Consider the following 24,200-nt stretch of genomic DNA (forward strand, 5'->3'; position numbering starts at 1 on the left):
TTGGACGTTTTGAGTTAGTCATAGTCACAGAGAGTGTAGTTTATATTTTCTTATGGTTATTTATTAATTTATAAGCATGGGATAAGAGTTTTATGTCCTAGAAGCAACACTTGCTAGAAGTACAGCATTACAGTTTCTGGAACCTTCTTCAAGCTTGCTCTTGTATTTATTCCCTTAGGATTGGAGAAAGGGGGGAGGGACACCTGATTTAATGGTTATCAAAAAGGGTAGAGCTTACTTTTAAAAGAAACAGCTGTAAAGTCCCAGAAATTTATAGCATCTACCAGTGTTTAAAGAGCCAAATTAGTAGGTTTATTGACAACAACCCGATTTGATTGCTGGGAAGTGCCTTAAAGTGGGTTCATTAGTCTTTGATCTAAAGCAACTTGGGAAATCCATTCTCTTTTTAAAAATCATCACACTGATTCTTTCCTCTTGTTGGTTACACTGCTCAATTCCTCTCATTTACACAGAAACAGAGCAAGACTAAGAAATAAGAGAAAAGGTGATAGGGAATCTATACAAAGACACTTAGAATTCAGAGGAAGTCAATATTTGTTCATTGTGATTTTCTGCGCAGAGAATAATCCAATGTCTGCATGACAAACGCCAAAATGCTGGGAAGAATCATGAACTCTTTTTCATAATCTTATATATTTTAGTAAGTTTATTCTCTGAAAGTTTTATTCTGTAAAACTCACACTTGCAAAGTGTGGTACCAAGCTGAATAGTTCCATGAGAGGAGAAGAGATTAAGTTTTATATCTGAAACTTAAGCAGTAAAAGCTAACTATCATCCATCTATCATCTCTTATCTGTCTGTCTATCATCTCTCATCTGTATGTCTGTCTATCATCTATCTGTCTGTATGTCTATCTATCTATCATCTGTCTATCAATCATCTGTCTATCTGTCTATCTTCTACCTATATATCTGCCATGTCTACTCCCCTCCTCATCTCTCTCCCTTCTCCATTAATTTCCTTTCTTCTTCTACATCTTTACCCCTCCATTTCCTCCTTATTTCCCCTACTTGCCATAAATCTTTCTCATACAGATTGGCATATTCAACAATAAATTAATTTCTGATAAATAAATTATACTTAATGACAACATTATTACCTTATTTGCTGCAGAATTTACCAGAAACCACACTATTTCTGACAAAATAATGTAATAGAGCTCCTGACAGGAACTAAAATAATGTCTGGAAACCCTACCACACTGTTCTAATCCTTATCAATGACAAAAGTTGAGTAAGGCTTAAATATTATAGGCACCAAGTACAGTTTGCATGGTGACTAGATTGGAGACTCTGTACAGTACGTCTTTAGTGTTATGAAGTGCTTCACTTTTTCAAGTCTGTAGTAGAACTATACAACATGGAATATAATTTTGCCTTCTCTAAGTCTCTCTCTGAATCTCTCTCTCTCTCTCTCTCTCTCTCTCTCTCTCTCTCTCTTTCTCTCTCTCTGTGTGTGTATGTGTGTTTGTGTGTCTGTTTGTGTGTGTATGTGTGTTTGTGTGTGTGTGTGTGCATTTGTGTGTGTGTGTGTGTGTGTGCATGTGTGAAGGTGAATATGTGTGTATGTGTTTACCTGTGAAGGTGCTGATCTCTCCTTCTGTGAGTATGTTTGTGCACTTCTGAAGATACATGCTTCTCTGTGTGTATTGTGTGGGTATTTGATTGCTCACCTGTGAAGATACGTGTGTGTGTGTGTGTGTGTGTGTGTGTGTGTGTGTGTGTTTAACCATGAAGGTGCAAGTCTGTCTGTATGTATGTATTTATCTGTGAAGATGCATGCCTGTGTGTTTGTGAGCTTTATAGGTATATAAAGATGTATGCCTCTATGGGTGTATATGTCTATATGTCTGCTCAACTGTGAATATCTTTGTGTGTGTTCACCTGGAAGTTAGAAGTTGGCATTAAGGTAATGTTTCATCTTATAGTCTTTGAGACAGAATTTCTACCGGAACCTATATCCTAGCATTATGGTTATAGAGTACCTAGACACCAAACCACGGAGGCCCTCCTGTCTATAGCATTAAGTGATGGAAATACAGGTGCATGGAAACACATCTTGATATCATATGTGCTGGCAGCCAGAAAAAAAAAATAGGTACTTATATTTGTACAACAGGCACTAAGCTCAGTGCACCATTCACAATCCTCTCAGAATTCTTTCATATACTTCTAAAATTTTGTAATTCTGCATTGTTCAGCATCAGAAACAGTTATCACTATTAAGGCGATTTACAGTGTTTTCTACGGAGATAGGAAACTGAATTGAGATGATGCTGCAATAACTCAACGTTTCTAGGCCTTAACATCGGTATTTTAGGTAATATAAAAATATAAATGCAATTACATATGAGTGGAGTTTATCTTTTGTTGTTTAGTTTTAATTATACATGAAGGCCTTGTTTAAAAAGAACATTATATTTTTGAGAAAGAATTGAAGTCATGGGAGTCATTGGAAAGTCCAACAGGGAAAAGTTGACATGTTTGAGAATAGTAAGCTGACTCCTGCAATCAGGATGGTTTCCTGGCAACAATAGCTATAGCAACGACAAGTGAAGCATTCAATCTGGAGGAATCATTAGGAGACATGTTAGACTCAATACTCAAGCTACAGAAAAGACCTTTAATGTCAGAAGGTAAATATAAAGTTGATGTTATTTTTAAATAGTATCTGCTAATTTTGTGTGTGTGTGTGTGTGTGTGTGTGTGTGTGTGTGTGTGTGTGTGTGTGCATGCTTAAGTGTATGACCCACTGTCCCATTTCTACATATAGAGCTTAAGGGACAATTACTATATATCAGTTTTCTTTGTTACAATGTGGCTTCTGGATTCAAACTCTGGCCTTCAGACCTGTGGATAGCACAAGTCACAGAGCCACCTTACTAGTACTCAGCTTTTACAGTGTTCCTATCAGAAAGGGCTCTGTGAAATACCAAAGTCAGGATGGGTAAAACTCTGAAAAATGTAAAAGTATTTTCCCAACCCCAACTCTGAGATGTCTACAGCTAAAGGAAGCAATTTTCAACCAAGTGTTTGAAATTTGAGGTTAAAATTTGATTTGCTTTCTCATGGAAGTCTCTGCATAAGCACATCTCTTTCCCAGAGGAGCAGGGATGTGTTTATGCACCCAGGGAAATAAAGTGTTCAGTGTTAATATGTGATATCACAAGTCTTTTCCTCTAGCAATTTCTTTTCTAACTCTCACTACAGAAAACACTAAGTGGGTTCTTAAACAATGCCAGTGCCTATATGCTGCAAAATCAAAAATAGCATGGGGAGTTACAGTACAAGAAGTCCTGTCACATGCAGCTGGACACCCGGTGGAGAGAGAAACTTGTTAGGTGAAATAGCATCAATTCTCATGTTCACCTCAGTCTTCTCGGTTCTCCAATGCTTGGTTAGTATAAGTCACCAGGAAGATCCTCCTATGACAGCACAATGATCATCTTTTTTGTCTACTAACCGTGCTGGTTCTCATTGCTGCTTCTGTACACTCAATCGCAGTCTGCCTAGCTTTCTGTTTAGCTAAGAGTGATATGCATTTTACAATGTACTTTGAACCAACAAATTGGTATTTTAAGATTTACATAAATTTCAGAAAGAGGATGTTTTCAAGATGATTAACACTGAAAAAAATCTCATTTCAAATTGATTTGCTTCATATATGATTACATCCTTAGTCATTTGAGACCAGTTCCAGAAACTTTCGTGGGACTTAGCTTGTTCACTTATAAAATCCTGGGATTCATTAATTCTCATGGTTCTTTCCATCTTAAACAGTCCAAGAAGCTATAAGTTTTAATATGATTACTTACACAATACTACTCAAGAAACACAATAGTACATGCTTCCCATGCAGTGTCATTTTAGAATTTGACAGGGTTTCCAAGTAAAACAAATATAGCTTTAAGGGGTGAGGACAAAATTGAAAGGATCTAGAAATTGCTGGAAGTGTTTCAGTTAGAAACATAAGTCATCTGATGGTGGCTAGTGTTAGTCATGGAATGGTAGCTAGTAAACATGGGTAGATAAAATATGTTCACAATAAAAAGGAATGGTTTTGATAAGAGAAAGAAAGAGATCAAGGAAACACATAACAATTTGTAACAGTGTCAATGCAGTAAAATATTACAAGAGAATGTAATGCATGATAGAGCAAATGAAAAAAAATATTTTCTAAGACCTACTTTCTTGAGTCAGATTTCAGTACTTGGGAATTCTCAGTTCTGAAGACATACAAATACAAATGCTGGGTTTATATTAGATGCCAACATTAAAAGAAAAACATTTGTAATTAATTATTTCAAAGGTATATTTTCATATTTCTCAACGTAGCAACACTATATTACTCTTAGTCCACTGTAGAAGGGACAGTAACAATCTGGTAAGTCAATATTCATTTGAATATTTTCTTCTGTGAATTCTAAAGAAAGAGCAGCTTGACGTATTGCTTGCCCATTCAATACATAGATCTAACATTTTATTTTCATGATAATATGTATATTTATAATCTGCCAAAAGGAAGAGAAATTGTTTAAGTGAAAACACTTATCACAAAACATACTCCCTTTTGACTGCTATATGTCTTTCGAAAGCATGGCTCTCTTCATGACTTTATGTCAAAGGTCTAGTAAGGGGACAGATAGCATTATATGGTGCGATGTATTGTGAAACAGGGTATGACAAAATTATGTAAAAGTTGGATATACTTATATGAAACTTCATGCAACTATGGAAGCTACCATTTGCATGACCTCTGTATTTTGTGTCAGTAATTTGAACACTGGTATAAACAATAATTTTAGCAAAGTTACTTTTTGAAAAAAAATTAATAAAGTTGTTATAACACAGCAGATACATGATAAGTAAGTAAAATACGTGTGTGTGTGTGTGTGTGTGTGTGTGTGTGTGTGTGTTAGGATTTATTCTTCTAGAGAAATTAAAAATAACACTGTTCATTGTATTGCAACTCTGGCTTGTTTGGCTGGCTTATGTAGTCAATGCCTGTCTGTCCAGAGAAGGCACCACCCACAGGAGTGTTGTCCTGCCTATAACAAAATACTCAAAATGCCTGGGTTCACAGGCTAGTCTGAGGTTAGCATTCCCTTTACTGAGATTCTGTCTTCATACACATATGTACACTGTATCAAGTTGACAAAATTTATGAGAAACCATTATGGACTGCGGCAGGACACACATATATTTCCAGAAGATCATATGTGGAAATATTATGATTATATGTATGACAAACATTTAATTAATCACCATGCACAAAGTTCTAGTCTTTTAAGAAATTACTAAATGATTATTATTACAATGGAAATTATAATTATAATAATTACATCTTTAAAATTTAAAGGAAGTCTCTCTCTGTCTCTATGTTTCTGTATTATCTGTGTCTCTGTCTCACTATGTCTTTGTCTCCCTCTCATATATATATACATGTGTGTGTATGTGTGTTTGTGTGTGTGTATGTGTGTGTGTGTGTAATCTTGTATTATTTTGGTATGTACAAATAATAAGACTACAGAGAGAGAAATATTCAAGGTTAGGTATTTTAAAGGTTTTAATGTTCATGAATAAAAGTTTGAAATAAAATGTTTTGCTTTGTCATTTACTATTTATAATATTCCTATCATAGATATTAATATAAAATTTAAATGTCATGTAATTTACTCTCACGCTAAGATGTATTGATAAAAAATCAGTTTTACCTTAGGAAATGTGAAGATGAGCTTAAAATATATTCAAATTCTACTTTAAAACCATCCTCCATTGGCGTTGGTGAGATGCCTCTGTACTTGAGAACATATAGTGCTCTTACAGAGGATCAGAGTTTGGTTCCCACCATCCATACAACTGGCTTACAACTTTTTAACTCCTATTCTATTAGAATAGAATATCCACACACACAAACACACACTCACACACACACACACACACACACACACACACACACACAGAGAGAGAGAGAGAGAGAGAGAGAGAGAGAGAGAGAGAGAGAGAGAGAGGGGCATACATGTAAACCATTGCATAAAATGAAATTAATTATTTTTTTAAAATCTATTATCAGCATCTATTGTATAGAGAAAATGCCTTCCTAACTAAACTTAAAATTTAAGATAAATATTCTATTTGATTCATAGTAGGGCAAGCATGTTTAATAACTTAAGAAAATTATCTCATTTTCATTTTGATTGATGTTTATATGGGCATCAGATCTCAGTCTATGAGACTTTTCACTAAGTCTAAATTTTTGTATTAAAACACACATTATGAACGTCTCAGTTTTCTTGAAATAGTGAACGTTCCCTAGCAAAGTGATTTCTTCAAACACTAACTGCATTCACAGTTGATGTTGAAATAATCCTGCAGTGACAGTAGTGAGCAAGTTATCATCTCCTGACAACAACAAACCTGTGACTTTTAGCAACAAAGGAGATTCTACAAGTAGAAGAGGGTATCTGAAATTGAAACAGTGTTGACAGATATGCAATGTGATAATCAAAAATAAAAACAACACAACAAAAAGCTTTACCTCAAAGAAATTGATTAACAGTATTATATTTCCAAAAGACGTAAAAAAGGCATACCATTGGAACATTCAAAGCATATTTTACACTTCAAACTGTATCTTGATTGTAAAAAATCCTTTTGATTTTTTTCATATTTACACACAGAAGAACATATTTTAGCTGCTTTTCAAGAAACAGATCTGACAGCTTTAGCAGAAGCAGGCACTGGGTAATTGCTGCATTTTATTTAAGAAAACAGTCATTAAAGGCCAGACAAAGTTCAGAGCAGAAAAACATGGCTTTGCTTTCATGTAGTATCTTCACAGAAGTCATAATTATTTATTTCTCCTTTCTTGCTACTTCATTGAAAATGGAACCTTCAACAGATGCAAACTGGAGAAGCTACCACATTTTTATTTCTATTGATATATGCCGTGGTACAAAGGATAAAGAACATAAAACCTGCAGTATATCTCAAGCTTGAAAATAATTAATATGATTAAACAGAGTAGGACAATTTCCCCCATAATATTTTATCACCACTGGATGGTATTTATTATATGCCCTGAAGAAACAGTTAGATATTCTATGATGTGGCCTTGCTTCAGTGCAGGAAGTGCTAAGGCACATCTGCCTTAACGATATCCTACTCATTGGTACCACAGCTCAAATGTTATCAGAAAGCCTTTTAAATACTATTTAATCCATGTTTTATTACCAACTGTTCCAATAATTTCTTACCTACCAATGGGTATTAATTTCATCTAAACTACAAAGCAAATTTCATAGGAGTTTTTCACTCACCTATGAGTAAACACTTCATTTTTTAAATTAAATATAACAGAACAAGGACATCATTGAATTCATAGAGGTAAGACTTTGTATGTGGACAAATGTGTAGAGTGTAGTGCTTCTAGGCTCAGAAAAAAAAAGAAGAAAAAAAGGGATTCTACAAGAGACTTAGCTGAACAAACTAACTGTTCATCTCTGAGGTTCAAATGCTATTGCATTTTTTCTACATAGCATATTCTGACTCCTCAAGCAAACATCGCACAGTTATCCCTCATACAGGGGCATCTAATACAGGGGCATAGGTAGCCAGCTTGCAACTTATATTTGTGCATACCATTAGCTCGGTTATAAAATCTTTATTCATATGATTATCTTCCCATTTAACCAAAATTATATTCAGCTGAATTTCTTTGACTTCTATATACCCCTGAACCTCATATTTACTCCCTTCATGCTTTTGTCATGTATCCTAGTTCTGGATTTAGTGATAATGAAGCTGCTAGAAGAAGAGGTCACTTTCTTCTAGATTAAAAATGTGTGTAACCTCCTCAATGGAGCCTCTCCACACAAGCCAGGAGAAATCATCTGAGCAGTAAGGTGTCACTGCAATCTCAGCCTGGAATTGTACACAAATTGGCTGTAAGCATAGCACGCTCAGGAGTACCCATATCATTTTGACATCTGTGCAATTTGTCCAATCATATTCTTCACTTGCCTTAACTGAGATCACACTCCCAAAAGTAGGACTTAGAACTCTTGAGAATGCATTTTTGGTCTCTGGTGGTGGGAAAACTCACAAAATCATTTTATTTGCAGTAATGTAAGTTTGGCTCCACAGTTACAGGAGATAACATCTGAGAGTATTTCACAGCTGAAATCCAAGTGTGAGCAGAGTCATCATCTCAGGGTTCTCCGGTGACAATATGACAATTGCTTCCTCTAGCTCATGTAACTTTGTATAGTCCAATGTTTAGGACGAAATTTTTCTCTGTCTCATCTTAATGTAACTTTTTTCCTATTATGTCCGTGTCAAACTCCCTCTGAGTGCTTGATAAGAACTGATATGATAGCTTTTATCACTGACCCTGACAATCCAAGATATACTTGCCTCCCAAGACATTTCTTATTTTGTCACTTTATGTGATATTTTTTCTTACAGCATGTAAGATTATATTCACTGGACACAGAAGTTGAGCAGTGGAACAGTTGTGGGCCATTCTGAAATTGACCTTAAAGAGATTATTAAAGTGTGAAATCAATTGTCTCAGATCATAGCAATGCCAAGAAAAAAGCTTATGTTAGAAGACGCCTTAATTAAAACTTATTTCTTAATTTCACTCTTTTTTTTTAACTTTGGTGATTGTCTACTCCATTTGGTAACTCCTATACATCTAAAAGAAGGATGCATGATCTACTATGATACTGTGGGATACTGCTACAGTCCATCAGGAGCCACTGTTCTGCATAACAAGGGCACTGTGGCCATAAGTAACAGCTTCCTTTACCAGAACCGTTCCAGTCAGTGCTCTTCATGCTCAAGTCAACTGTCAGTAAATTTTAGCACTACTTTGATGTTTTTAATTTGAGCTATTATTTTACAGATATTTTAAGAAATTATTTGTGTTATCTCCGTAGTCCCCCCTTTAGAATTTTCTAGGATATGTATTTGTCATAAAATTGTGTCGAGTCTGAAACACCATCTTCATGGATAAATAATGACAGTACCACTAACAAGGACATTTCTCTTCCAACTCTGTTTTCTGTGGCTTAAAAGCAGAGGATGGAGGTTGCGAAGCTGATTTCATTTGTGTTTCTTTTATAGTTCCTCAGGTGGTGGTGACTGAGAGAAAACTGAATGACTGAGATAACTAGATGTTATTTTCTGTGGGTAATAGAAAATATGGATTCTGTGGCATCAAAGGTTACCATGAGAAAAATAATTATAAAGTGCCAAGGGTTTGTGGTCCATAAGCTTTAATCTCTGAACTATCCCTTGGATTGTTTCTGTGTTTTACCAAGGAAACTCTTATTTTATTTTTATTTTTTTAATTTTATTTTTCTTGGATGTTTTATGTATTTACACTTCATATGTTATCCCCTTCTTCCCACTCTCCCATTCCCCCACCCTCTACCCCTGCTTCTATGAGGATGTCCCCACTCCCACCCATCCACTCCCACCTCAACATCCTGGCATTCCCCTACATTGGGGATGACAGATCATCTGAAGCTCAAGAAGAAGGAAGACCAAAATGTGGATGCTTCGGTCCTTCTTAGAAGGGAGAACAAAATACTGATGGGAGGAAATACAGGGACAAATTGTAGAACAGAGACTGAAGGAAAAATCATCCAAGGAAACTATTTTCTCAAACCATTCTTTCCTCTATGCAATATCTTAACTAATTTTATGACAATCCAGAACTTTATCCCACTGTGTACAAAATTCTAATAAAAACAAAGTCATTGATTGAAAAAATAAGAGAATGGATGAAGGAAAATAAAGTAAAACAAGGCAGAAAAAAGGGAGGGTTAAGTAATTAAACACAGGATCCTTTGGCTAAAACATTAATGGTCATGTCCACTTTCCTAAGTATATACCCACCTAAGAAGGAAATGTTTCATACCTCATATTACCCTCCTCCAGGAAAATTTTAATAAATATTCCTTAATGAATGCCATTAGTTTTCAAATTAAAAGCTAGTTAATTAAAAGAGAATAAAAATAACATACTTGGCTCTGAATTCAAATTTGTTTTAGCTTGCCTAATAATTATTTAAACACAGCCTAAAGGATTACGACAAAGCATCTTACATAATTTCCTTCAGAAGCCTCAATTAATCAAGAGCTCCTTTCTGTCTTGAATCTCAGAATTTTTAAGATAACTTTCATTATTATCTTAGGAACCAAGTATTCAGAAAATTAAAATTTTGCTATTCAAACTATAAGAGAAAGAGTGATTTATTTTCAGTGATGCTTTAATTATTTTAAGAACGTTGCAGATATGTCACATTTTTTTTCTTTTCTTAGGTGACACTTTTGTGACAGTAAAACTCATATAATCTAACAGATCATATTACTTTTCTTTGCTAAAATACCACCGTCTTTCTGTGCCATTGTTTGTCTATATTCTTATCTCTCCATCTCTCTGTTTGTCTTTCTGTGTGTGTGACTCTCTCTCTATCTCTCTGTATCAACTCTGTCAATCTCTGTCTGTCTCTGTCTCTGCCTGTTTCTGTCTCTATATATTTCTCTCTCTCTCTTTCTCTCTCTCTCTCTTTCTCTCTCTCTCTCCCTCTCCCTCTATGTGTGTGTGTGTGTGTGTGTGTGTGTGTGTGTGTGTGTGTGTGTAAGAGGGTGGGGGAGAGAAAGACACAGAGACAGAGAGAGAGACAGAGAGAGACAGAGAGACAGAGAGAAAGAGAGACAAAGAGACAGGGACAGAGACAGAGAATGTGTGTGTTTGTGTGGTATAAATTCACCTGGAAGCCTTAAAAAGGTTACTCAAGAGTTTTCAGCTGCCTCACTAAGAATCCCACAAATGAGAAGGTTGGTGAGATGGTGTGGGCCTGTCATGCTTAGTGTCAGGTTGCAGGCAAACAAACAAATAAAAAACCTTATACAAGAGGAAATTAAAACAGGACATAAGTATTCCCCAGAGAATGAGACTCCCAAAGCTTAAACTAACCTGACATAGAAAACAGTCTATAAGGGGCTAAATGTTTTCCTACACTAAAGTCAAGATCAACTAAATATCTCAACCTAAATAACTTTGGAAGTCAAAGTGCTCTTGAGCCAGATTCTTACTCATTTGTACTTTGGTTTTGATAAAATTCAGTCTTAGGTTATCTAGTATTTGGAGTAGACCAGTTTAGAGAAGATCTCTGCCTTATCTTATCTTGATATTTTTATCTTACTGCTGTATTATCTAAGTGAGGTAGCTTGAATTTGTTAGAAACAGACAGGTTGTGTTATGTTGGAGTAATGAAGCGTTTTCCAATACATCTCTTGACAGATTGTCTTGACTGTTGATGCTAAGAAGATATTGGATCCTTAGGACACTATCTCATTGAATAGTTTAAACTATTGATGACTTAATAACTCCATATAATACTAGAAAGCAGGCAAGGTTAGAGGAAGAAGGTCACTCCTAGGGCATGACTTCAAAAGGCTGTCTTTGAAGTGCCTGATCTCTTCCCTGTGTCCCAGAGCTGCTATAAGCATCCCTCCTATTTTACACCTTCTCCATCCTGATAGTCTGCTTTTGGTCAAACCCTGAGGAATGAATCTAGGTAACCATGAATTGCGTTCTCTAAAAATACGAGCCAATAAGTAAATAAATAAATATTTCCCAAATAAATTGCTCAAATTCAAATATTTGTCACAACAATAACAACAGCAACAAAAAATCTATTAACAAGAGTTACTTGTCCATGTTCCAGGGTAGAATAATTATTCATGTCCATAGATTTATTTTTCTTTGTACTAACACAATCTAATTGTTCATTTATTTCTTGACTATAAATGAAGTAAGACTTCTTGCCATTGTTCATGTGCTAGAATGAACTGGGATAGAAGAGGAGGGTTAGGAATTGAGAAATGACACCAAGAGAAGGGAATAAGACAACAGGTGTAAGAGGATCAAGGACTTTTTTTCTTACTCATACTTGGCATAAATACTATCCTGTTTTTTAATGACCGTCTTTGATTTTATCATAGCATCTTGTCCTTTCCAGGTTACTTTTCCTTTTCAATCCAGAGTGTTCCTTTTTTTTTTTCTTTTCTTTTTTTCGGAGCTGGGGACCGAACCCAGGGCCTTGCGCTTGCTAGGCAAGCGCTCTACCACTGAGCTAAATCCCCAACCCCAGAGTGTTCCTTTTAATATGCTATATACAACTGGATTTTTGGTCAGTGATTTCTGAAGCCAATTTTAACTGAGGATATTTTTATTTTTCCTTCAGATCTTTTTCTGTAATAAAATAATATGGTTTGACCACACTGTTCCTTCAGAATTTAGCACACATTGCTCCAAACACTTTTGGATTTTCAGTTTTCATTGAAAGGTCATCTCCTGTTATGCAATGTCTTGAGTTTATCTGTGACTTAGTTTTTCTCTCACATAGCTTTTATTATACTTTGATTTGTATATTTAGTGTTTTACAAAATGGCATGACAAGTTTCTTTCCTCATCCTGTCTATTTGGTGTTCTGTACTCTTCTTGTTCTTGTATTATCATCATTTCCCTAGAGTTGTAAAATTTCCATTCATGATTATATATTATATATCTTCCATGCTTTTGATCTGGAATTGGTTTTTGTGACTGTAATTCTTATACTTGACTTTATGTGCTATCCTTTGAAACCAAATCTCTAAAGTTCAGAATCTAAAGTTCAATTTAGAGAACATGAACTCAATTCAACTAATAGGCTGGTACCTAACATTAGTTTCCAAGTTAGCCCCCAACAAAACCTGAACCTAGCTCCAATTTTAAGGCTAACCCCAACAAGATCTGCCTCCCAGGTTAATCCCCAACAATCCCATACCTGCCTAACACTCATCAGTGCAGAGGGAAACAGAAGTTAAGTTTATGGTTTGACTCCCAGCCTCAGACATTTATGCTAAAGGCCGTAGTAGCACTCCAATTAGATGCTTGTCAAGTTAGTAACTCTCACCACTGGCTTGCTGCTTTCTATAAAACCTTACCCTGATATATTTTCACGGTTCCTCTACATCAAAAATGTCCTGAATGTTGGCAGGGGGCTGAGGGGCCTGAGATATTTCAAATAGTGTTTCTGGTGTGATTGCATCGATCAGCTCCTGTCTTTTCTTTTGGGGTTCACTAACACTTCTCTGGCACTAGTCTCACACTGTCTGTATATTCTATTCAAGTTTAAAGAAACCATTTTTAATTGAATTACTGAATTCCTCTAGCTTGTCTTCAAGCCCTCTTCCATTGTCTTCCATGGGATCCATTCTGCTGGAAGACTTTCCATTGTATTTTTATTAGACAGCAATTTCTCACATTCATAGCTTCAGTTTAGTTTATGTTTCCTCAATACTTCTTCTTTTATTTAATACAATATTTGTGTCTGGAATAGTTATCATTCCATCACATGTTGTGTTTTGTTTTCTTGAATGTCAATCAATAGTTTTCCATGTCTTCTATAAGGCTAATATCATTAAGGTCTTTTTTTGTTTTGTTTTGTTTTGAGTTTCTTACGGTCATTTTTTTGGACCCTGTTTCTTCAAATTCATCCAATTTCTACTCCTTGGAAACAAACATTATGGGGTTGCTGCTCTTTTGGGGAGTCTACTATTTTGTTTATTGTAGCTTATCATCTTGAAATTGGACCTAGACATCTGCAGATGGATAGTGTATTTGATATACATTTAATCCCAACTGATTCGAGACCTGAGGAAGGGTGGTAGGAAGTCCTAAAGGAAATGGCTGTGGGAAATAGATTCTTATCAGGCCACATAAGTAGCTGGAAGCCAGGGGGCAGGGGAGGTTGTCATTTACAGACATTGACTATATGGAATGGGTGCTATTAATACCGAAAGAGTGATTTGTTCATTTTCATGTCTTTAACTTCAAGCAATATTTTTATTAGTCACTAATTGTGCTGGTTACTTTTTTCTCTGATTTGATTCTGCTAAGGTATGTATGGATCATTTGTTTCTGCTAGCTTCTGCCACCCACTATGTTTGATTCCAAATTCTAGAGTTTGTTTATTTAGCTGCTTCTTTACTCCAACTGAGATGTTTCTCCACTGAGACTCTATACAGTTGTATGCCCTCCTGGCTGCCCATTTACATGGAAAGTCTCTCTCTGTCTCTCTGTCTCTGTCTCTGTCTCTCTCTCTCTCTCTCTCTTTCTCTCTCTCTCTCTCTCTCTCTCTCTCTCTCTCTCTCACACACACACACACACACACACACGCCTTTCCCCTCTTCTACTGGGAAAATGTTACCCTAGAGCTGCTTGCTTTGCCACATTTTACTGTAAAAGCCACACTGGTACGCCAGGAGTCTCCATTCATACCACGGCGCTTCCATTATGTGGAAAGAGATGCTTCTCCTCTCCTCTGTGATTTGGGACATTAGTATTTGACAAGTTTCTCAGTTCTCCCCAACAAACCCCCACACCCTTTCTTTTTTTTTTTTTTTTTGGTTCTTTTTTTCGGAGCTGGGGACCGAACCCAGGGCCTTGCGCTTCCTAAGCAATCGCTCTACCACTGAGCTAAATCCCCAGCCCCCCCACACCCTTTCTTTATCCCCATACATTCTCATTTCACTCCTGGAATTTCCTTATGTCCCAGTAGGAGTTGTCTGCTAAGCCTCTTGTCTTCCCTGTGTCCTTCTGAAACTATGATTTCCTCTGATAGAGTTCCTTCTTGTGATACTTGTCTGTCAGAGCAACCTGTCCTCTTTTGTGTCTCGATTCTCTCTTGCAGTTTATTGGAACATATGCTATGATGGTGTTCCTGTGTGTGTGTCCCTTTGTCTTTCCCTCCTTGGACTGAGAGATTTCATTAAAGCCTAGATATCTTTCAGCAAATGGCTTTTCCTCAGAATAGCTCAATATTCATAGATGGCATACTTGATTTCGACATTCTTAATTGCAACAATTTCTCCGACTTCACAAGCAAATGATCCCAATACTCTTTTATCTCTAAACTTTTCTACTATCTTCTTTTGAAAATCTATTATCTCTATAAGGTCTTCATTCTCTCTTTTTAAAAAAATATCTCTTATCTTAGGATTTATAAGTTCACTGAGCTTGGTTTCAAAATCTGTAAATTCTATAACAAAAAATTACGTTAAAACTTATTTTAAAAAGGTTCACACTTAAAAAACAATCTATATATAGTGTAGTTGTTTGTATATGCTTAGCCCAGGGAGTGGCTGTGTTGGAGTAGGTGTGTCACTGTGGATGTGGGCTTTAAGACCCTGATCCTAGCTACATGGGAGTCAGTCCTCCACTAGTAGCCTTCAGGTAAAGATGTAGAACTCTCAGCACCTCCTGTACCATGTCTACCTGGATGCTGCCATGCTCATGCCTTGATGATAATGGACTGAACTTCTGAACCAATGAACCAGCGCCAATTAAGTGTTGTCCTTATAATAGTTGCCTGGTCACAGTGTCTGTTCATAGCAGTAAAATCCTAACAATAACACATAGGTTATTTTAATTTGCTACAGCATACTAGATACATGATTCAACTCCTTTAGATAAGGAACAAGATATGTTTGATAGTGAATAAGGGACATTTATAAGGCATATTTCTAGTATATTATAAGGTACAAAATAAATTCCTAAGATTATAAAGTTCTACTCAGATTATCATAAGTAGGCTTAAAATTTACATCTAACTTATGTCTTTGCTAACTTATTTGAACACTAGTTTTTTAAAAAAATTAGATGGGAAAGAACATGTTTAATGAATTAGATTTATAAATTGCCAGGTCTACTCATTTTAATAGCAGCCGACATGAAGATATATGTCTAGCCTCTTTGGCTTTGCTGACTCCATTAAGCTTTAGGAATTTGGATAAGCAGTCATACAAGTAATTAAGGTATTTTGTAAAGATACACCAAGAAAGAAACTGAAAAGTAAAGTTTCTAGCCTCTCTGTGGACTGTGTTTATGGCTTTATTTATTATCTTGATGTTATAGTCCCTTCAATATACTCAATTCACATTTAAGACTAAATTTTAACAGGGATAAAACTGTAAAATCCTGATCATATAAAAGGCACTAACTTTTGAGCTGTTAAAGATAATTAAGACATGTAAGTTAATGGTCACCTTATAAATAATTAAATTCTTTAATATACCCAGACTTGTTTGTAGTCAAGCTACAAGTGTAGTTCATCCTAAAGGGACCAGCTTTAACCTTCTGGATGTTTTCAAGGTGAAGCCTAAAGCAAGTTACAGAAAAGAAGTAAAGTTGGTTTAAGATCACGTATACCTAACTGTCCATTGTTCCTGAAGATCCCAGAAATCTCCTGAACATAGATAGCATTTAAAGAGTTCTAACCAAAACCAGTTTTATGATATAAATGTCTGTTAGGTCTTCAGAGAAGATGGGACAAAGAGGACTCCACCTGGATTGTGTTACCACTAATCTCTGGACAAAGCACCGGCCCATGCCTTACCTTCCCCAAGAGCTCTTCCCAAACAGTAGACTCTGTTGAGTTGAATGCCCTACTGTGCCTGGCAAAGTAGGTCAGTTTTTCCAAGCTCCTCCAACAGAGGAAAATTTCTCAGACCTTCTAGGCCTGGTTACCAAAAGCTAATGCTGTTCTGTGTGACAGTTTTTGTTCTGAATGAAATCATCAAGATTACCATGAGGTAGCCTCGTGTAACCATGTAGCTAATAAGAAACTCTCTTTCATTTCAACTGATATAGAGACCATTTGGATTTTATTTCTTGCCCTAATGTAGCCTTCTCAGATCACTGATGATGGTGGTGATAGTGATGATGATGGTGATGGTGATGATGCTGCTGACAACAATGGGGGCAGACTTATAGCTTTATCATTTTAACAGTAGCAAGCACAGCAGTTCTTTCCCTTAAAGCTAAAGCTGCCTGGTCAGTTCATTCCTTATGTAAATATTAGTTTTTGCATTCTTCTAGAGGTGCTAGGTGTCCTGTTAGGGAAGGCAGACTTCACAGTCACTCAAAGAAATAAACTCACAAAACAGGTATTAAAACACTTTTTCCTTTTCCTTTATTAAGGGAACTTGCTTTGCTGTGACTGCTCTGAGTAACTTACCACTTGAATCTCCATAGTAAATGACTGAATGGAAAAAAAGAAAAGGTTTAAAAGTTAAGCAAATTGTGAGGACCTAAGAAATTAATTCATGTAAAGGTAGTTGGTAAATGCCTGAGGATATGAAAATGTAAGTTGTGAGGGTCTAAGAAAGTGATTTAAGGTATACAAATGAAAGACATTAAAGGTATAAGGAAGCAATTTAAGGCAAGTGGAAAATGAGAAATGTTTCAGATTTCTTTCCTTCCCAGTGTGCTATTGGTATATTAAGATGTGTTACATTTTGTTAAGACTTCAAAAGTTCCGAGTTTTAACATTAAGCAGTAGAGGTCTGATTAATTAATTAACTAATTAAGCTATTAGTTTAGCCCTGGTAAAGAAGTGACTACTATTATTGTTGTCAAAAGCCCCCAAATTTAACTTTCCTTTGGTTATCTTCTAACGGCAGATTTAATAGTGCTTCTCATAATGCTCTAGACAGAGGGATGGAGTGTTCATGCTTTTAACCAAGAAATAAGTGTTCGTTGTCTCTCTCTCTCTCTCTCTCTCTCTCTCTCTCTCTCTCTCTCTCTCTCTCTCTCTCTCTCTCTCTCTCTATGTTCCTAATCTTTGGACTATTTCCACACTCACATCTACCAGGACCACGGGCCTGGAAGTTTCTAGTTTATACCCAAGATAAAGATGCTTCCCTAAGCTTCCTCACTGTATCTCCCGTTCCGAGTCTATCTCTGTCCCAGCTGACTCCCAATCAACTGAAGACTGCAAGATGCTTCACACTGAAATGAGCTTGCCCTGGACTTGCAGAAAAACTGATGTAAGCTAGATGTGTCAGAAAGGGTTCTCAAGTAGCACATCTAGAAAGCTCCAAAGCTGCCTACATTTTTCCATAGCCACAGGTGGTTCCAGAGAATATGATCAGCTGGTCAGCTAGCAAAACGGAAGTCCCCTAGCCTGCACGCCTCTGTCACTTCTGAACTATTAATCAGCATTCCATCAGCCCTGCTCCTTGACAATGATACCCTAATTTCAGGATAGGATAGAAAACAGATAGTGCCTTAATTCATGATCAACAAAAAGCCTGGAATATCAACCTTAGTACAAATGCCTTACTCTGGTGCCTATTAGCATAGATACCTCTAAGTTTTTTCTTGTTATCCAAAACCATATATCTAATATATATCTTGATACTACAAGTTCAAAGCAAAATCTTACCAATTGTATTTCAGTGCCAAATGATCTATTTACTTAATATTAAAAGAAAATGTATTATTCTGAAAAAAAGTATATATGTGTGTGTGTATGTGTGTGTTTGTGTGTGTTATTTAAATATGCATTTCTATGATTGCTACTAAAATTAGATATCTTCCGTGAAATATTCTTGTATATTATTAAAATTCTCCTTAACTCTTTTGATATTTGTGTTGAGTACAACAATAAAAATTCCAAAACCAATATAAGTAAGGATAAGAAAGAACTCTAATAGAAGTGAATGACTGGTAAAGTGTAATAAAGTTACCATCTACCTAACGCTCAGAAGCTATATCATGCTGGTATTCACAAGCTGTCAAATCAAATATTCATATCTTTAGGAAGGTCAATATTATTTTATAATTCTGGAAAATATGTTATTAAAATTTAACATGTATATGTCCATAAGACTTGACCTTTTCTGCATCTTCCTTAAAGTCCTGGCTGATATAAAAGAATAATCAAATAAAATAAAAGTTTTGCATTTGAATAGAAGAAATGAAACTACTTGTTTCTTTGGATATAATTATCTACTAGAAATTCAAACAATCAACACCAACCGAAAATACCCCCTTGATTAGTGTCATGAGGATAAATCATTGCTCGGGAATTATTACTGATGAAGGCGTTGGATTTATCAACCTGAAATTCAGTGATTTTTTTTCTTTAGAATATTAATTGGCCTCAAACCCAAAGAGTTAGTGGAAATTTTTCTTGATAATCTACTGGTGCCATTTTTATGTGGCTGTTAGTTGCAGGTTGACATGATGAAATTAAAGGAATAAAATCTGATAAATGAAGTCAAAGAAAAAGTAAATGAGTGAGGACTTATCATCTAGCCAGCACAAAGCAACTAAATATTGTCAAGCTGCATTTCTATACAGATTGATCCATAGATTCCATTTTATCCCCGATAGAAATCCTTCCAAGCTATCCTGCTCACATTTAAAACTAATGTTAACATTGTGCAGAAAGAAAACAAAACACCTCGATATAGATAGCAAGAGTATAAAATGGGAAGAGAACACACTGGAGGGCTGGTACTAACTGATAGTGGGGCACATCCATGTGAAATACACAGACTAATTCACAAGTCTCACGCACACGCACAGGCACACGCACTCGCACATGCACACACACATGCACACACAAATACGGGGGTGAAGTGGGAAGAGCAACAATAAAAAATATTTTTTATAAAGTTTTACTTTTTACCAAGTTGTCTCAGCATGGAAGACAGAGGTGAAGAAATAAACACATCAACTTCGAGTTAAATGCATAAAGCATGTATCTCAATGATTGTGGGTTTGGTTCTGACTCTTTAGACACAGTAGAGGCATGATAATGTGGACGTCATTGAAGTTAAAACTTCAACTATCTAGACATAAAAGGATGATGATGAAAGTAGTCATAGAGAAGAAAGTGTTTACAAAAGATGTATCTGAAAAAGGTAGCTATCCAAAATATGAAAATATGATCCAATAATACCCAATTTAAAAAGAAAGAAACAGGCAACTCACAAGGAGATTAAAGAGAACAAACAAGTCTATAGAAAGAGACTCCACTTCATCTCTTATCAGAAAATTAAATCAGGGTTTCTTTTCTAGAGAATTTCAGTGATGTTACCCCCAGAAGCAAGTGCATTTCAATAGAGATCTTCACTGAAATGTGAACTTAAGGAATTTTCATGAGAATTTCTTCAGCTTTTGGGGTAATTTTGTAAAAGGAACTCTTTATATCAAATATATACACATAAATTTATATATAAATATACATATATATATATGTGGAGTATATGCTGCTTCATTTAAATGTAGTAGCAGGACTTATATGTGGTTTTCAATGTTAAAATAAAATATTCACTAGAAGTCATTTTATCTCTATTTTCTTTTCCTTCAAGCAGATGAAGTTATAAGTCTAAGCATCTGCAAAGATATAAATTTCAAAACAAATAAAAGTATATTTGAAAATTACTACTATATAAGTTGGTAATACTTATAATAACTACAATAAACTTCAAGTTTCTTACTCAGTTTGCAACCTGTTTTTATAATATATAAAATTGAAACACACAAAAGCTTACCAAAATATACTGACCTGGAGAAATTCTTAGTCAGCCATTTTTATTACTTTTGTTACAATTAACTGTAAATCTGTACTGTAGTTGCTATTTAATCCCCTTACTTTTAGGTTTATTTAGAGGTATAATTTTGAATAACATTTTGCTACATATACATTTGCTATTTTAAGAGCAACATAATTACAAAATTTGTGAATAAAATACACCGTGGCCTGTTGGCAAGGTTGCTTATGTAACAGGGGTGTTTGCTGCTCAAGTCTCTCATATACCATCCTTGCACTCACAGATGTGATACTGATTCTTCCTCCTGAGTCAATGTAGAATCTGCTAATAAACAACTGGAGACCTCTGATACTGGATCAGACGGTGGGATGAGGCACAGAGAAAAGAGTATTGTATTTGGCGAATTGAGAGCCAATGAGATACTGGGAAGGACGTACAAAGGTTTGTTCAGTTACTGTAATAAACGAGTTTCCTTTTGCCACTTGCCCAAGAACCAGAGACTCTGTCTTTGACTCTGTGCCTTCTTACCCCTGCCCACAAGGGTCTTGGACGGGGTTGCAAGCAACAGATACCACATGTTCAAACAATGGAATCTCTTCTCACTATGTCTTCCCTGTATTGATGGAATATACCGTTAAACTTTGAACAATAAATTAATTCTAATACTTTGTTACTGCTACTAGTACTAGTACTATTACTACTAGTAGTAATAGTAATAATAATCATCATCATGATCCTTTCCCTTGAGGTTGATCTTGTAGAGTATTTTATAACAACAGAAAAAATAATTAAAATATTCAGTTTAACATAAAGATGCTTATGAAAAATATTTATATTTCCTGTCATTTGATTAGAACATACCCTGATGAAACATATTTAATGAAGCTAAGCTCTTGGCTGAGAAATTGGTACCCAGGTAAAGTACTTGTCATGCAAACCTGATGATCTGACTTTGATTCCCAAATCTCACATGAGTATAGAAGAAGAGAACCAAATCCAAATGTTATTTTCTGATATGGATCTACATAGTAGAAAAATGTTGGGGATAATTAAGCACTATTTATATTATAAAGTATGATATATAAAGATGCAAAACCTGCCCCTAAGAAAATAAGTTTACATTTTTTAATGTGTTTAACATTTTCTTTTCATCACATATTTATTATTTAAAACTGGGGGAACATCCTTATGGAAGAAGGGGAGGGGGATAGGATAGGGGGCTTATGGACAGGAAACTAGAAAAGGGAATAACATTTGAAATGCAAATAAAAAATATCCAATAAAAAGCTATTTTAAATTTAAATATATTTTGATCATATTCTTTTTTCAACAACAAACATGATCATTTTATTTCTAAGAGGAGAATCCCTTCTCAGTTACTTTTGGCAAAAACTTCAATTTTACAAAGCCAAACTATTCAAGTTCTGAATCCATTCTTGATCACCATTCCAGGAGAGCAACAGAAGCTCCTGACCTGAAACTCCTATCTTCAGAACAAATTCACATGTTCCTCTATGTATACTTAGGCCACACTTTGAATACATATTCTAGCTTCTATCTAAGAACTATGCAAACCATGCAACAAATGCCTTCAATGGATCCTAGAAGCTGGATATGGTAGCACACACCTGTAATCTCAGCCTTTGGGGAGAGGTAGATGGTTTCTCTGAGTTTGAGGCCAGCTGGTCTATAATATACTGAGTTCCAGGAAAGCCAGAGTTATATAGTAAAACCTTGTGTCCCAAAATGAGTTAATTTAACAGCCTTAGATTCATCTTTTGACTTGATCTATAACTTGATCAATATTTCCTATGTTTAAAACAAAATAAGATATTTAAGCTCTTTCTTCATATTAAGCCAGTTTTGCCCACCACTTCACCTCATTTATAACCTTTACCAAATAAAGAGGTTGGGAAAACAGAAGTAAAATGGGGCTTAGTCCAGATTCATTGTTTTCTACTGAAATAAATTATTGAAATTTGTTATAACATATCATTTTAAGTATATAAGTGAGATGAGAAACTTTGCAAAAACACTGTGGGATTTTTTTTCTTTTTAAAAATTTTCATTAAACCATTTCTCCAGGTTCCAAGAGGAGTATTTTTTTTCCATGATGATATTTTTCATTCATTATATCTTAAATTCTTTTTGTGTGTTCTTCCCATACCATGTAATGAGACCCCTGTAATCCAAATAGGTACTGTAATTTGCAGGGTACACTGGTCCATCCACATTTCTAATCATTACTTCTTTGCAATCTTTTGGGAAGACTGCTTTTTCTACTCAGTCTGGAAGCATACTCTGTATGAGCCTATTCTTAGCTCCAAGGGTGGGCACCTAGGACCTGTTCACAAGCAACACAACACAGATTCTATGGTAGATATTCTTATAGATTCTCAACAGAACCAATTGGAAATAATCCTTGCAGTGGACTGGACGCACCTGAAAGAGAAAACTCTTTCTCTTTCTGTGGACTTAGACCTGAATAGATATAAGGTGAGACTACCTGCTATTATCTTACAACAGTAAGCAGGCCTTTCAAACAAGAGCAGGAAAAAGAGATGGATATAAAGAAGAGAAATGTCTGAGTTCATTAACTGAGCTCCTGGATACAACATACTGATTACCATACCCAGTAACCAACCTTGAACCTTATAGTTATAAATCATCTTACTGCAGTCAGATTGCAGTTTGGCGATTGCCATTTACAACAAAAGCAACAACAATTCGTATGTCATATTCTTGCCTTTCTCCAAGTTCCTCCAGAGCCTTGATCCCTCCCTACCCACCCAATTTGATGGTTTTTTTCTAAAACAAACAAACAAAAAAAGCTAGCACAACCTCAAATCCCTCCAAAACCTAAGAAAACAAATAAAAACTACCCAAAAATAAATATAAAACAAATCAAAGGAAGAAAACAAGAACAAAAAAATTTTACACAAAACTATAACCAAACCCTACAGCTGATAAACACCTTCAGCGAAGTGGCTGGATATAAAATTAAGTAACAAACATTAGTAGCCCTCTAATTTACTAATGACAAGCAGTCCAAGAAAGAAATCAAGAAAACAACAGCCTCCACATTAGCCACTAATAATATAAAGTATCTTGGAATAAGTCTAATTAAACAAATGAAGGACCAGCATGATAAAAAAAATTCAAGTCTTTGATGATATGGAACAAGGGGAACAGTCCTCCACTGCTAGTGGGAGTGCAAGCTTGTACAATTACTTGGGAAGTCAATATGGCAGATCTCAGAAAATTTGGAATTGATCTACCACAAGATCCAGGTATATCACTCCTGGACATATATCTAAAGGATATCCCATCGTATCGCAAAGACTCTTGCTCAACTATGTTCATAGCAGATATTTATAATAGTCAGAAACTAAAAACAGCCTAGATATCCCTAAACCAAAGGAAACATGGTATATTTACAATATGGAATATTGCTCAGCTGTTAAAAATAATGATGTCATGAAATTTGCAGGTAAATGGATATAACTAAAAAAACTCATCCTATGTGAGGCAATCCAAATCCATAAAGACAAACATAGTACATATTTATTTATAAGTGAATATTAGTTGTAAAGTAAAAGACAATCATGCTACAGTTGATAGATCCAGAGAGGGTAAGTAACAAGGAGAGTTTTAAGTGGGGAATGCATGAGTCTTCCTAGAAAGGGGAAATTCAATAGATTTCAAAATTGCACTGGGTATAAGTGGGGTCGTGAACAGGAGGGATAAGGGTGGAACAAATATTGTAAGACTCTAT

The 24,200-nt window shown here is 35.5% G+C and overlaps 2 protein-coding genes across 6 annotated transcripts in view; one reads left to right on the plus strand and one right to left on the minus strand.

The window, feature by feature from the left end:
* The window catches only part of Erich1 (glutamate-rich 1), a gene marked incomplete at its 5' end in the record, with an annotated part of 52,793,804 nt that overhangs the window by 1,739,243 nt on the left and 51,030,361 nt on the right, over positions 1-24,200 (plus strand).
* The window catches only part of Spock3 (SPARC/osteonectin, cwcv and kazal like domains proteoglycan 3), a 426,710-nt gene that overhangs the window by 151,311 nt on the left and 251,199 nt on the right, over positions 1-24,200 (minus strand).

The sequence above is a fragment of the Rattus norvegicus genome, chromosome 16 (assembly GCF_021556685.1).
Source record: "Rattus norvegicus strain SHRSP/BbbUtx chromosome 16, alternate assembly SHRSP_T2T, whole genome shotgun sequence".
NCBI classification, from domain to species: Eukaryota; Metazoa; Chordata; class Mammalia; order Rodentia; family Muridae; genus Rattus; species Rattus norvegicus.